Source organism: Maniola jurtina, chromosome Z, assembly GCF_905333055.1.
Source record: "Maniola jurtina chromosome Z, ilManJurt1.1, whole genome shotgun sequence".
NCBI classification, from domain to species: domain Eukaryota; kingdom Metazoa; phylum Arthropoda; class Insecta; order Lepidoptera; family Nymphalidae; genus Maniola; species Maniola jurtina.
The window spans coordinates 3,396,322-3,411,205 of NC_060058.1; the positions used below are offsets into that span (position 1 = coordinate 3,396,322).

Sequence of the window (14,884 nt, forward strand, 5' to 3'; positions counted from 1 at the left end):
CACTGTAAATTTTTCGCATAGAGATTATTCCAACTAGACAACAGGTGGAAGAAGGCACAGCTGCGGCGTTTTACAGGATTTACAAAAGATCCGTTAAAGCTTTGTGATATATTTTCATTAACAAAAAAATGTAGGCCAGAGTATAATTATTCTTTCGCTCGGCCAGCGTCATTGTTTTCTGGTTTCATATGTTATAGTCCAAAGCAGAAACGTCGGCGCACCACGATTGGCCTGGGCAATTCTCAGTTATGCCACAGTTAGGGAACTTCTAACTAAATGTAGAGGCTTCAACGTCACTGGCAGGCGTCAAATGTTAGTACATTTGACGCAAGTAGCCCTAAAGTAGTTCGGTTTTTCTTTGATTTTACGTCACCATAGCCTAATACTTGAGATATCATCGATTCAGGATCAAACCGAGATGTGCCTTCTAGTTCACTCTGGTTATGCTCTGGCAGTTCTGAATTATGCTTTCATAATATATTTATTACATAAGACTTTATTATATTATATATTTTTTACATTATATTTTATTACATTATAATATTATATTTATTGGTTATAGCTATTCCTACCAAATTGATGGATATGTTTTTATAGAGTGTAACAGAGATGATAGGTACGTAGGTAATGTAGAGAACATTGACATCACTATCATCGATGATATAAAGGTGAAAACAAAACAGTAATGTAATTAAAATCTGTTAAAAAACTTTTCACATTAGGTAAACTACACTTATTTGAACTGATTTTTTTTTATTATAGTAAGTATTACCCATATCCATACTTAATACCTATTATAAATGCGAAACTGTGCCTGTCTATCTATCTGTCAGCTAGCTTTTCACGGCCCAACAGTTAAACAGTTTAACTGATTCTGATGAAATTTAGTACAGAAGTAAGCTCACATCCTGGGGAAGGACATAGGCTACTTTTTATCCCGGAAAAATCAAAAATTTTCCACGGGATTCTTAAAACCCCATCCGTTTAACCGATTTTTATGAATTTTGGTACAGTTATGCCGGAAAATCAAACAGTTCCTTTGGGATTTTTAGTAAACCTAAATCCACGTGGATGAAGTTGCGGGTATAAAGTAGTGTAAAATATATTGTTTTGGTGTCAATCCACCGTAGTGTACATCTTTGACCAGCGGATCAAAGCTAGAGAAATGTTAGTATTGTTCTTCTCTAATTTAATTTCTTAAGCCATACGAGCTTACAAGCTTTCTCTAATTACGTTGATTCCGGTGGTGTATCAACATAATGTCATACAGCTTGTAATCTGATTCCCGTAGGCAGACAGGCAGGCTCGTCCTACGCGTTCCGTGCAATCGGCTGCTCGGTGCTAGGCGATGCATTACATACTATAGAGCCTTTGAGTTTGACTATCGCGAGGCATTCAGTCCAATTCAGTCCCTCTCAGCACGGGCGACCGTTCGCACGCTCCGACAACGCGCGGTTGCACACGACATACGACATCCGTAAGTTTTGTGACAGATTCCCATCGTATCCTCCACACTCCATACGGTAACGGCGCCGAACGAAATCTGGCTACGTATCCCGCGCTCGCCAACGTGAGGCTTTAACGAGAGGAAACTTTCAAACATTTCCTTAGTTACATTAACAGTTTAGAACTTAAAATTGGCATTTAGCCGATTTGCGCTGAAATGTTGCTCTGAAAAATCTTTCCTAAACTACTTTTTTGAAGGCTAATTTGTACCATTCCGGCTTACGTGCTCTACGAATTTCAAGCGACTTTTATATTATTTTTCGTTGATTTGAGTTACAGCTGAGGCCGTTTGATAACGTTCCATTTCAAACGGGGAATTCTGATAATCCTTGGAGCGAAAATTTATTTTCCAAATTTTCGCGCGTAATTCCTTACCAATGCACAAAACGTTAGATCAAAATGATATAATCGACAAGCTGAAAATATCTCACACAAAAGTTATTGAGAGTAATTTATCTTTCATACTTCATTTAGGCATTATTAACTTTGGCAGTGTCAATTATTTTAGACCGGTCTTTGAGGTATGAGAAGTTTAAGCAAAAATTGACGCAGTATTTGATCTCAATTTCCGGAAATATAAAATAATTAATATAGGCATTAATAAAAAAAATCATAACTTTTCCGTTATTTCTAAGAAGTTCCGTAAGTGTTTGAAATATTAGTGGAAGAAAAGTAAAGATCACGTGGCGCTTCTTGAACTGGAAACCATTACCTATATTTTAAAAGCCACACTTTGAACAATTTTATCAACCTAAATATGAAAGAAAAAGGCAGAAGCTAGTAATTATATCAATAATAAAATTAAGTGATCGAATTTTAAAGTTTAAATTAATTGGTGAGTATGTAAAATAAGTTATTTAAAAATTATTCAGTTGTTATGTAGCTCAAACGTGGGCTTTACTTACAGAGATATATATTTAAAAATCAGTAGATGTGGCCCGAAACTTCATCCGCATGGGTTTAAGATTTTTGAAAATTCGGTGGAAACTTTGATTTTCCTGGTAAATAAAACTCTCTCTTATCTCCGTCAGCGGGATTGAAACTATCTCTGTATATTTCGTCCAGATTGATAAATCATAACAGAACTTTAGGAAAAGGTGACAGACAGACCGACAGATAGATAGATATTCGCATTTATAATATTAGTAAGTATAGATGTTTTCTTGTCACTAAGTATAAATGGTGTAGTCCACACCAACCCTGTTGTTGATACTAAGGTCGAATATTATATGATATTGTTATTTAATTAGGTATGTGATAAGCTAAATGGAGCAACGAAGTTGGTGGTCTTTGCTACTACAATGTTATACCTATTTATTTTTTACTTATTTGTTTTAGAATATACTAGTGGTTTGAACTTAGACCTTAGTTTTTAGTAAAAACTAAGCTTTTTATTTCCTTGTGATTTTTGACTATCATGTAGGTATGTGAAGTTTGTCAAAACTTAATTTGACTATACACCTGTACTTGTACAAGTGTAAATTAAAAATTTATAACACCCCCGACGATCCAAAGTATTTGAGTTTTCCAAAACATCATTTTCAAATAAATAATAATTATGTATTTAGGCAACGTCCATCTTGACAGCTTGACATTTGTCAATTGACATAATATTATGAACCTAACGGTTATCTAACCTTCTTTTCTACAAGAAAACTAGAAAAGAGCTGATAACTCTTAAACGGCTGAACCAATTTTTTTGAATTATAGCTAAGAACACTCTCGATCAAGCCACCTTTCAAACAAAAAAAAGTAAATTAAAATCGGTTCATTCGTTTAGGCGCTACGATGCCACAGACAGATACACAGATACACAGACACACAGATACACACGTCAAACTTATAACACCCCTCTTTTTGGGTCGGGGGTTAAAAACTAATGGCGGCTCTACCCGATCACGATGGTCCGCGAGCATTTTATTTCTATGTTGACCGCAATAGTTGATGGGTTGAGATCGTCAGAATACTTGGATTTAATTAGGACATCATCATTATGATCAACCCGACCACTTTAGTTTAGGCCATAGTCTGACACGCTGGCACAGTGCGGATTGGTAGACTTCACACACCTTTGATCCGGGACCAAGCCTAGGATCGACACCTTGCTTATTAATTGCTTCATATATTGCATCGATATAGGACATAGTTTTATTATATCATTAGTAATCACACTAATATTATAAAGGCGAAAGTTTGTATGTGTGTGTGTGTGTGTGTGCGCGTGTGTGTGTGTATGTTTGTTACTCCTTCACACAAAAACCACTGGACGGATTTGGCTGAAATTCAGAATGGAGATAGATAATATCCTGGATTAGCACATAGGCTACTTTTTATCCCGGAAAATCAAAGAGTTCCCACGGGATTTCAAAAAACCTAAATTCACGCGGGCGAAGTCGCGGGCATCGGCTAGTATATCAATACATTTGAGCTGTGCGTTGATAGATCAGTACCTAAGTCAGTCAGCTATTCCTTTTACATACATAGATTTCGAGTAAACGCATTCTAAACCTCTAGTTAATTAATGTCAGAACTTACTTAAACGACAAACATTGATTGATTTTACATAGCAATTAATTATCAATTCGTTAAAACATACATGCCTCGCTAAATAGTCCACTTGTTGTTTGGTTAATAAAATTATCAAAATATTAATATATTTTGATACCAATACATTATATTGTTTTTGCTGACAATATATCTCATGCCATAGAGCAAACGTCAACATGCATATTTGACGAGCTCCGTTGCGTGGTGAGCGCTGTGGTTGTAGGTACACCCGAGAGGTTCGATTCCCGGCAAGGCAAATTCCGCGATCTGTGTTTCCTACAAACAAGAGCGAATAGGCACTTTCTAGGTAAACGCGTCCCATCTTAGACCACATCATCACTTTCCATCAGGTGTGATTGTGGTCAAGCGCTTGCCGATAGTGAATAAAAAAAAGGGTTTTTTAGGATCTCTACAAGGTATCAAATCTAAGCTGGTGGAAGTCTTCAGCTGAAGCCAGTTACCCTGACCACAAAAAACCGGATCACCAAGTTATTTAACATTCCATTCCGATGGTTTTTCTGGTTCTTCTCGGTAGGAAAGGCATTCCGAACCAGTGGTAGATGCTTTTGACGATTCAAAAGAACTTGTAAAAGTCTAATTGAATAAAAATATTTTGAATTTTGAATTTTGATGCCCCGTAGAAGCTGATATGCTCAAACAAAACAGCAATAAGTATTCCATGTCTGCAATATCAGGTTAGCCTGAGTCTATCTAAAACTGTATTGCTTCCTTCCTACTAGGTGACATTGCACTCAATTTATCATTATTTAAATCCTGTAGCATTCGTATATAAACTAGCTATATATATATCAGCTATAAGTGAAAAAAATCAGAAGCTGATAATTAATTAGTATCAAATAAGTATCTTAAAGCCTCATATTATATAAATTAATGTCGTGATAGCTTAGTGGTTAGAACGTCCGCTTCTTATCTGAGGTCGGGGGTTCGATCCTGGGCACGCACCACTTAATTTTCAGTTATGTGCGTTTTAAGCAATTAAATATCACTTGCTTTAACGGTGAAGGAAAACATCATGAGGAAACCTGCATGCCTGAGAGTTCTCCATATTCTCAAAGGTGTGTGAAGTCTGCCAATCCGCATTGGGCCAGCGTGGCGGACTATGGCCTAAACCTTTCTCATTCTGAGAAGAGACCCGTACTCAGTAGTGGGGCGGAAATGGGTCGATCAGGATATTTTATTTAATATGAACAACACCGGAAAAAGTTAATTATGATTCGTTACATTATATTTTCCTTGTATTGATATCATTGCAATGAACAGACTGACAGGCTCAAAGCCAAACGTGACCCACAAAAGAGGACTTTGTCTTTATTGAGATGGATATAACTCTAAATAAATATTTATGGATTGAAGTTTGTTTTTGTTACATTTTTTCAAACAATCGAAAGTTAAACTTCTTCTACAAAGGTTTTTTTATTTGCCTGATTTATTCTACATTTTGTATTAAAGTTGTTAGTTTTAACAGTTACCACTCATAACCCATATTAAATACTAGCCAATGCCCATGACTTCGCCCGCGTGGTTTTAGGTTTTTCGAAATCCCGTGGAAACTCTTTGATTTTTCGGGATAAAAAGTAGCCTATGTACTAATCCAGGATATTATCTATCTCCATTTCAAATTTCAACCAAATCCGTCTGGTAGTTTTTGCGTTTTGCGTGAAGGAGTAACAAACATACACACACACATACACTCAAACCTTCGCCTTTGAAAGAGTGTTCGCAGCGCGCCCAGATTTTTTGCACGGATATAGTTGAAAACCTGGACAGTGACATAAGTTACTTTTTATCCTGGAAAATCATATTCCCGCGCGATTTTTAAAATAAATCCACTCGGACAAAGTCGGGGATATCAGCTAGTTTTACAATAAATATTACCATGGATTCGGTTTATATAATAACGTTATATTAATCAGATGTGAACGACCTATCTGTATTTTAAAACTTAAATGTTGATAAAGTTTACAAAAAAACACTTTTCTAACAAAAAATTGTGTTTTTTTTGGATTTTTTTATAATTTTACCTTGTTAATAAGTTTTATGATTGTGATAAATAGCTTTACGCAGAAAGACAGGCAAATACCGACTTTATTCCGCCGTTAGTTAGTTTTCCGCCGTTAGTTAGTTTTCCTCCGTGTTTTGCATTAGTTGTGCGGAACTATAATAGGGCAATGCACTTCAGTTCCCGATCTCACATCCCGTGGTAAGAACCTGGACATAATAAAAGCTCTTGTTCTTAATACAATGATATACTTAATTATAATTCTAGAACAAAGAGGCCCTTTGTAACTCTGTATTACTATCTACTGAACAGAATATGAGTAGAGCGCTATCGAAGGACTTTATGCCTACTGGCCGTCTCATCCCTCAACGGATCAATGCAATCGTGTACGTGTCCGATTCGCACTTGACCAGTTTTTTATAACTGGTCAAGTGCGAATCGGACACGTACACGAAGGGTTCCGTACTACCGTACAAGACAACCAATATTGTACTTTTTATTTTGTTTACAAGGCGGCCATTTTAATTTTATTTGATAGAAAAACCTACACACTGCGAAAATTTCAACTCTATACCGATTACGGTTTATAAGATACAACAGACAGATAGATGGACAGATGGATTGACAGACGGACGGAAGCGCAGGCTTAGTTAGGGTTATTAACCCATACCTACATATCATCCTATTCAATTGGATGGACTTTAATTTTTAAGATTTTATTGTTTAAAAGATATTATTTCAAGGTATTATTATAGACACTAGTTTAAGCAACGGTAAAAAAAATAACAAGTGTAAATTAAAAATTTATAACGCCCCCGACAAGTGAAGATTACATTAAATAGAAAAGAGCTGATAACTTTAAACGGCTGAACCGATTTTCTTGGATTATAGCTAAGAACACTCTCGATCAAGCCACCTTTCAAACAAAAAAAAAAACTAAATTAAAATCGGTTCATTAGTTTAAGAGCCACTATGCTACAGACAGATACACACATGCACACGTCAAACTTATAACACCCCTCTTGTTGGCTCGGGGGTTAATTAAAATTGCACTATGGCCAGTGGCTACCCAAGAAAAAAATACCGCTAATCAAAACCAAATTGGTTTTAAACATCATAAACGATGCTTGAAAGTTCAAGGTGTCATTTCTTAGTAGGACGTTTGAGTCAAGTCTGTATAGGAAATCCACATTAGTAGGCAGTGTATGCAAAGCAGAACTGCATTATGCACCCTACCGTTTTATTAAGAAATAGGCAGACGACCGCGGCTTTTATTTGCCTGCTTACCATATGTACTGACACAATATCATCTTCATCAACCCTTTACCGGCCCCATACTGAGCACAGGTCTTCTTCCAGAAAGAGAAGGGATTTCGCCATAGTCCACCACGCTAGCTAATGAAAAGTTAGTGATCGGCCAGAAGGCCAAACTGTCACTGTCGGGTACGTAAGGCATCCTTGCTCAATGTCTTTTAGGTTTAATTACTAAGTAGGCGACCGGCATGTGTTTCCATGCCACTTTCTTCCCGCTAGTTCCAACAACAACTGAATAAAGTGCCATCATAATCGGACGAATGGTACACGAATGCTTCATGCGAAAAAATAAAGATACATTCATTTTTAATAAATAGATTAAAATCCCCGCCAACGCTCGCTTTTGTGGGATTTCTGAAAATTCTAAATCTAAGCCACTAATAGCAAAAGGGAAAAAGGATAGTATGCTTTAAATGAAAATAAAGAATTTCTGTGAAATCTAAAATAAACCTAAGTAAATCCACATGGATGAAGTTTCAGGTAAAAGCTAAAACGTGTAATTATTCTAGCCTAGAATAATTAAAAAGCTAATCAAGTCCGTTTCAGAAAACACATAAGTAAAGGTTCCATAACCATGCTAGGTACTAAAAACCTTAGCGCGCATTATTTCTGAAACAGTATTTTCTTTTCCAAAAACTGTCAGAAACCTCATAATGATATTATTAATAAACTCGCTTGAGGGAGTCAATTTTTTTACACGCTTTTCTTATTCAGAAAGTTCCCTATTTTTTTTTCAATTAAATTTTTTTCAATTTTGAATTAAAATGTTCTTAAATGTCATACAGCTTTTATAGTTTTTTATAAATGCCATAACACATCACAGACAGATGAACAGATGGATTAGACGAAACTATTATAAGACTTCCTTATTTCACTACGGAACCTTAAAAACAAGCATAAGTTTACCAACGTAACTCGTGCAGATAGTATGAAAATAAAATAACTTTTTTCGATTTGGACTACGTTTCTGACGGGAAACGTTCTCCTGAAAAACATACGTAAAATTACCGTTCTCTTTAAAATACCTCCAGTGAAAGTTCCTTGAAAATACAAATGTTAACTAGGTTTTAAAATGGGTGAAATCTCTATCTAGCCATAGACATGCCTGTGTAAGTGTGCCTGGCCGGGCAGGCAAAATTCCTGGTGTGTCTTAAAGATATGCAGCGCGTTCGCGCTCGTCTACATAGCGGAACTTTGGAACTAACGCTAACCTACTAGGCGATTAAAATGAGAATAGGAATGATTTTTAATGGGCCTTTGCTCGCGAATAAGACTAATTAGCGCCCCATCGCGAATAGAAACCCTTTGAAAAAGGACCCCGGAAGAGTTTGAAACTAGTCAGGTTTACGTTGCCTAATAACGTGAGTCCAATCGGTTATTAGTTATACTTATACAAGGAACCAAAAGCTTAGTTTGCCATAATCTGTTAAACCAGACGAATCCGTATGGTGCAACATGTAGCATACGATATGCACCGCCCGCCCTCGCACTGATAAACATGCTGTAACACCGTTATGATATGTAAATGTATGAGGATGCTCCGGTATCGGGGCGAAACATGCGTCGAGTGGTTTTGGGATCTGTGTGGTGCTGCGTGGTGGTGGTGTGTACCTATTGCTTACTTTATGGCTGGCTTTTCCCGCATGTTTAGCAGTGGCAGGGCGGGCGGTGCATATCGCATTCTGCATGTTGCTGATTTAGCGGATTATAGCAAATTAAGCTTTTGGTTTCTTGTACATCATAGACTTCCGCAAGGAATCCCTGCTACTATGCAACAGTTATATTTATAATTATTACGATTTAGATATAAGTTTTGTCTCAAGTCGTCAGTTCGTAAAGGCCCGTACATTGTAATTATTACTCACCTTACAATGCCGCAAATCTTATGCGGTATGCGATAACAGTGACACAGACCGTTTTAGAAATGTAGCATTCCTTTTGCGTTCTCAATTAATTCAAAACACATCGTCTTTTATGTATCCGTGTGGAGTAAACTCGAATGATAAATTATTCAATCCCCGTTGTTGGTTAAAATGTTTTTGTCCACGTTTTTATGGGTCTATTCACACAGAACCATGTATTGACAGGAACTTGGCAGGGCCTCGGTTGCAGAGGCCTTTGCAACGGCATTGAGACTCAGGATCAATAAATTATAAGATATCCATATCCATCACACTAATATTATAAAGGCGAAAGTTTGTATGTGTGTGGGTGTGTGTGTGTGTGTGTGTGTGTGTGTGTGTGTATATTTGTTACTCCTTCACGCAAAAACTACTGGACGGATTTGGCTGAAATTCGGAATGGAGATAGATAATATCCTGGATTAGCACATAGGCTACTTTTTATCCCGGAAAACCAAAGAGTTCCCACGGGATTTCGAAAAACCTGAATCCACGCGGGCGAAGTCGCGGGCATCGGCTAGTACTTAATAATTTATAATTCTGAAAGTCTTTTGAATGTCTGCTAACTTTTCACGGCCCATCCACTTAAACGATTTAACCGATTAAGCTTGCAAGTTGCAACCCGGGTAAGAACATAGGCTACTTTTGTCCCGGTAAATTAAAGAGTTTCCACGGGATTTATAAAAAAATTAACCCATACCGAAGAAGTCGCGAAATAGTTTGCATCCTGAAGACGGATACAGGATATTATTCCACTAGTTGATTTAGTGCTACTCGTTGAGGGTTTCTGTCCTCTATTTCCAAAACTGTCAATTCATCAACTCCTCATCATCATCACATCATGTTCATCAAATCTTCACCAAACTTACGTAGTACCAACCTGACAATACAAACTTTATAAAGAAAAAATAATTGTGAAAATTAATTCAAAGACGGAGTTATGGAGTAAAATCGACAAAATATTTGATCCCGTATCCCGAAGAACCCATTATTATTATTTTCGGGATAAAAACTACCATGTTAACCAAGAATATCAACTACCACATTACCAAACTTCATTTAAATCTGTTCTGTAGTTTACGCGTAATACGCGCACATACAGACAGACAGACAGACAGTCAATCAAGGAGTTACACGGATAAAGTCGCCGGCATCATCTAGTTTGTCATTTATCCTTTTGGTCAGTGTCCGTGAAAATTTTTGTTCAATTATACAATTGGGCCAGGAATTGGGCACATGTTTTGATCGTGAGAAATCAAATATCAAACACGTCCCAAGATGCCGTAACGTTCTTTTAATTTTGTAATAATACCAACACGTGTTTTTAGTAATTAGTTTGAATCATAGACATACAATTTTCGCTTCGCTCATTGAATAATAATATATATTTTTCTCCCACTTGCTATGACAAGGTTCATTATAGAAAAAAAGTCGATACTTAGTCTCTTTTTGAATTGACACGCCAGCCATTTCGAACATGACAATAATGAAAATTGCTGGACAGTTTCATACTGCTAACGGGGTTTTCGAATGTACATTAACATTAATTAGGTGAATTTTAGGTATGTACATGTGATATATATAATTAACATATACGTAACGTGATATTTATATTTATAACTTTAATTGCTGAATGCGCATTGATTTTCTATAGTTTAAAAATATAAGACTGCTCGCAGTTGAATTGGCGCGAATGACAACTAATGTACGTTTTCATATTATACTATCGTCACATTTTACTTAGCAAAAGGATCTAATTTTATAATATCGTTGTCTAACTGTACAAACTGCACTATGACTTTTTTCTTGAATTCATTTATTTATGTTCCCTATCATTTTTTTTAAATTAAAAACGTACCTATTATAGGTTCCTACTGGTTAGTGGAAGTGGAAATATTGCACAGATAGAAGCTGGTAGATACTGCTAGGTCTGAATCAAAACGCATAGACAATTTTTTCTAATGGTGCTCTTCTACTGCGGCAAAGATGTGTGAAGCAGACCAATCAGTTTGGTTTTCTCAGGAGTCTGATTAGTTGACTGAAAACTCTCCACTCCGCTGTAATTCAGTGGATAGGTTCTTACGCTGTTTTTTTTTTGTGTGGTTGACTAATTGGTACAAATTTTAATGTCGAGTGCCTATTTATGAGAGATACAAGTAAGGATGTCATTCGATAAGATAAAACATGATTGTTCGTGACCGGTATAATGGTTCAATTGGCATTAGGTTATAATATGAGGGCTCGTACTGATAAGTATATGTGTCACTCCTTTAAATACTTTTTGGAGAATTCACTGGCTCAGAATGTTGGCATCCGACTACAAAATGACCTCAAATCTGCTAGGACCCATGCTTATTCTGCGCCACTATACGCCTTTCGGTTTTTCCGTTCGCTTGCAGGTCTCAAACTCAAATCATTTAAAGTAGGTACTATTCTCCTTATGATGGTCAGAATTGTTAGATTTGTAAGATGATAGGTGATGATTTTTTATGATTATATACGTGACCTTACGAGGGTTCCAAACGCGCCCAGGTCTGAGAAGACCTTTACACACTTTTTCATCCAATTCTACGCACCAATATTTTACTTCTCCACTCTATCAATCAACCGACCTCCAGCTCACGATCCTTCTTGACCACCGGATTTTTCACATGGCGACAAATCTCACTAATACCATGTTACTGTTCAATTTACACAGCCTTATTAATATTGTAAATATGATAGCTAAATACATAGTCGTAGATAACTTTGACTTTGACTTTGACTAAATGTCAAAGTTTGGGTGTTTGTCACTCCTTCACGCCACAATGACTGAACAGATTTGGCCGAAATTCTGAATGGAGATATCTAAGTCTGCATTAACACGATACATCATTTGATCCCAGAAAAAAAGAATTAGCTGTTCGGAAACCTAAATCCACGCTGACGAAATGGCAGCTAGTGATGATTTATAAATTATAATGTAGGTGTATAACGGGTTCATACCTACCAATAGTTAGGTAGAGAAATATGAGTGGTTTGGGTGGTCAATCCAGTTGCCTACACGAATCATGGTCACGAAAATACTGCATAATGCGCTCTTGCGAAACTTCAAGATGAACTTTCACGGGCAGATTTCCTTCTTCTTTACTAGCCATTATTTATACATTGGACATAGGCCTCCTTATGCGTATACCATTCGTCCTGGTGCTGGGCGAGCCTCCTCTATGTTTTTCCAACACGCTACGTGATATCGTTGGACCAACGAGGTGATTTTCTTCCATTTTTTTTCATCAGCCTGTATGCGTCCACTGCTGGACATACGCTTTTTCAAGAGTGCGCCACCAGACACGGTCCTCCGCCTTCATTATCCACCCGTTCCCTGACACCGTCTTCAGGTCATCGGTCCAGTGAGCTGGAGATCGTCCCACACTGCTTTTACCGATACGCAGTTTCCAATCCAGTAGTAAACGGGTCCATAAGTCATCTGTGGTCTACCCACATCTACCCTGGTATATCTAGGATCTATCTACTCCAGTTTAAAGATTAATATTTACCATAGTTAGTGCTTATCGGTTATATTAAAACATAATAGATAATTTATGACAATAGTAATGTAATAATTATGATTACTACACCCAACCTGGTAGTTGATGTACTGCAATAATTAATTAGCTGTAGGTAAAATGTAATCGTTCGTGTAGATCGTGTAGACGTTTATTGAGAATCTTTGATAAGAATCGACCGCATAAGCTAAGTTGATTAAACGGTGATTGTTGTATTATTTGTAGAGACATGAGAGGTAGAGATCGACAGTGGTAGTTAACTTTTACCCCAATAGCGTTTTGATTTTAGAACAACATGTGTAAATTAAAAATTTATAACACCACCGACAAGTGAAGGTTACAGTAACTAGAAAAGAACTGATAACTTTTAAACGGCAGAACCGATTTTCTTGGATTATAGCTAAGAACACTCTCGATCAAGTCACCTTTCAAACAAAAAAAACTAAATTAAAATCGGTTCAATAGTTTAGGAGCTATGATGCCACAAACAGATACACAGATACACAAATACACACGTCAAACTTATAACACCACTCTTTTTGGGTCGGGGGTTAAAAAGTAAAGATTTTACAGCATACTTAAGTATTTTCGTTACATTCGCGCATCTTTTGACCGATTAAGTTAAACGTACAGTTGTTGTGAGCACTTGCGTGAAGATTTCTGCCTTTATCAAAGTTAGTAGTTAAGTAATAGATGAAATGCATTCACTAGTCATTTGATGTTATTTAGCTTTTTTTGATGTGATGATCAAACATAACGATATAAAAATACCAATCTACATATTTACTTGATAATGCTTTACACGCTTTTCCTTTATAATAGGAAAGTTACTATGCCGATGTTATTTCGCGAACACATATCGTATTTCGTAGACAAACAGAGCGATCGCACATCAAAGCGAATTTAAATGTTGAGAACAACAACACTTGACGACACCCAAGACGTTCAAATAAAATAAACTTGTAATTCGGTTTTAATTTAAGAGACATGAGCTCACTTTAACATTCTCGCTAACCACCTACATACTTAACTACTACAAACTTTTAACAGTATTCAGTTGATTAAATAATCTTCTTCTTCTTCTTTCTTAGCCCTTGTTAATCTATTGTTGGACATAGGCCTCCTCACGTGCACGCCATTCCTCTCGGTGTTGTGCGAGCCTCTTCCAAGTTTTTCCCGCCAACTTGGTAATGTCGTCTGACCAACGGGAGGGCTGTCTTCCAACGTTCCTCCTTCCGGTACGTGGCCTCCATTCCAGCAGCAAACGAGTCCATCGCTCGTCTGTAGTCCTACAGACATGCCCTGCCCATCTCCATTTCAACCTGGACACTTTCAAAACAATATCAGTTATTCTCGTTCTTTTCCGGATTGTGGCGTTTGGCACACGGTCAATGAGCGATATACCCAGCATGGCCCGCTCCATTGCTCGCTGTTAATAATCAGCTAAGTTTAAATTTTGTTACATTTAGTTATAATTAGTTGTTTTGTTATTTCAATTCCCTTTATGAGTCTTCTCTTTTATGCTTTTAGATTCATTCATAGTTTGATTTTAATTTAGTGTGTAACGATCAGTCTGACATATAGGTCACCTACAAAGCATCCGTATCTAATGGACAAAGAACCAGCTAGGGCAAGACCTTCGTTGTTTTATAAAAGCTGAAAGTTTATCTTTAAACCTTAAATACTACATAAATATTTAACTTTAACAATTTACTAAACGTTGAAGGCATCTGGCATGGGGTTGCAACAGTCTGGCAATACATGACGTGATTTCTAATACTATTGCAAAGAAAATATGAAAACAATTGACTTTACACTTTGACGTAAAAAAAATTATACCTTTGTTACATCTTATCTCCTAAAGCCACCATGATCCTATCTTCACAGTCACTGGTCGTTCCTCCCTGTGTTGGGGAAAATACGCAGAGAAACTTTAAGCATTTATAAAATAACTAGTAAATATGTATAGGTCTGGCCCTCGCTGGCTCTTTCTCTATAAAAATACCAGAGTAAAAAAGTTTTAAAATATTAGTTCGATCCACGCGGGAAAT

General features: G+C 36.8%; 1 protein-coding gene across 19 annotated transcripts in view; it reads left to right on the forward strand.

Moving 5' to 3' along the window:
* Positions 1-14,884, forward strand: part of LOC123880334 (basement membrane-specific heparan sulfate proteoglycan core protein-like) — a 189,292-nt gene that overhangs the window by 98,349 nt on the left and 76,059 nt on the right. Inside the window, exon 1 of one of the 19 annotated variants that reach the window (XM_045928416.1) lies at positions 1,401-1,477. The exons of the other annotated variants lie outside the window; for them this stretch is intronic. The gene's annotated coding sequence lies outside the window, so the exon portion shown is untranslated. Of the gene's footprint in view, positions 1-1,400; positions 1,478-14,884 lie in introns of those variants that run through there. 19 annotated transcript variants of the gene reach the window in all.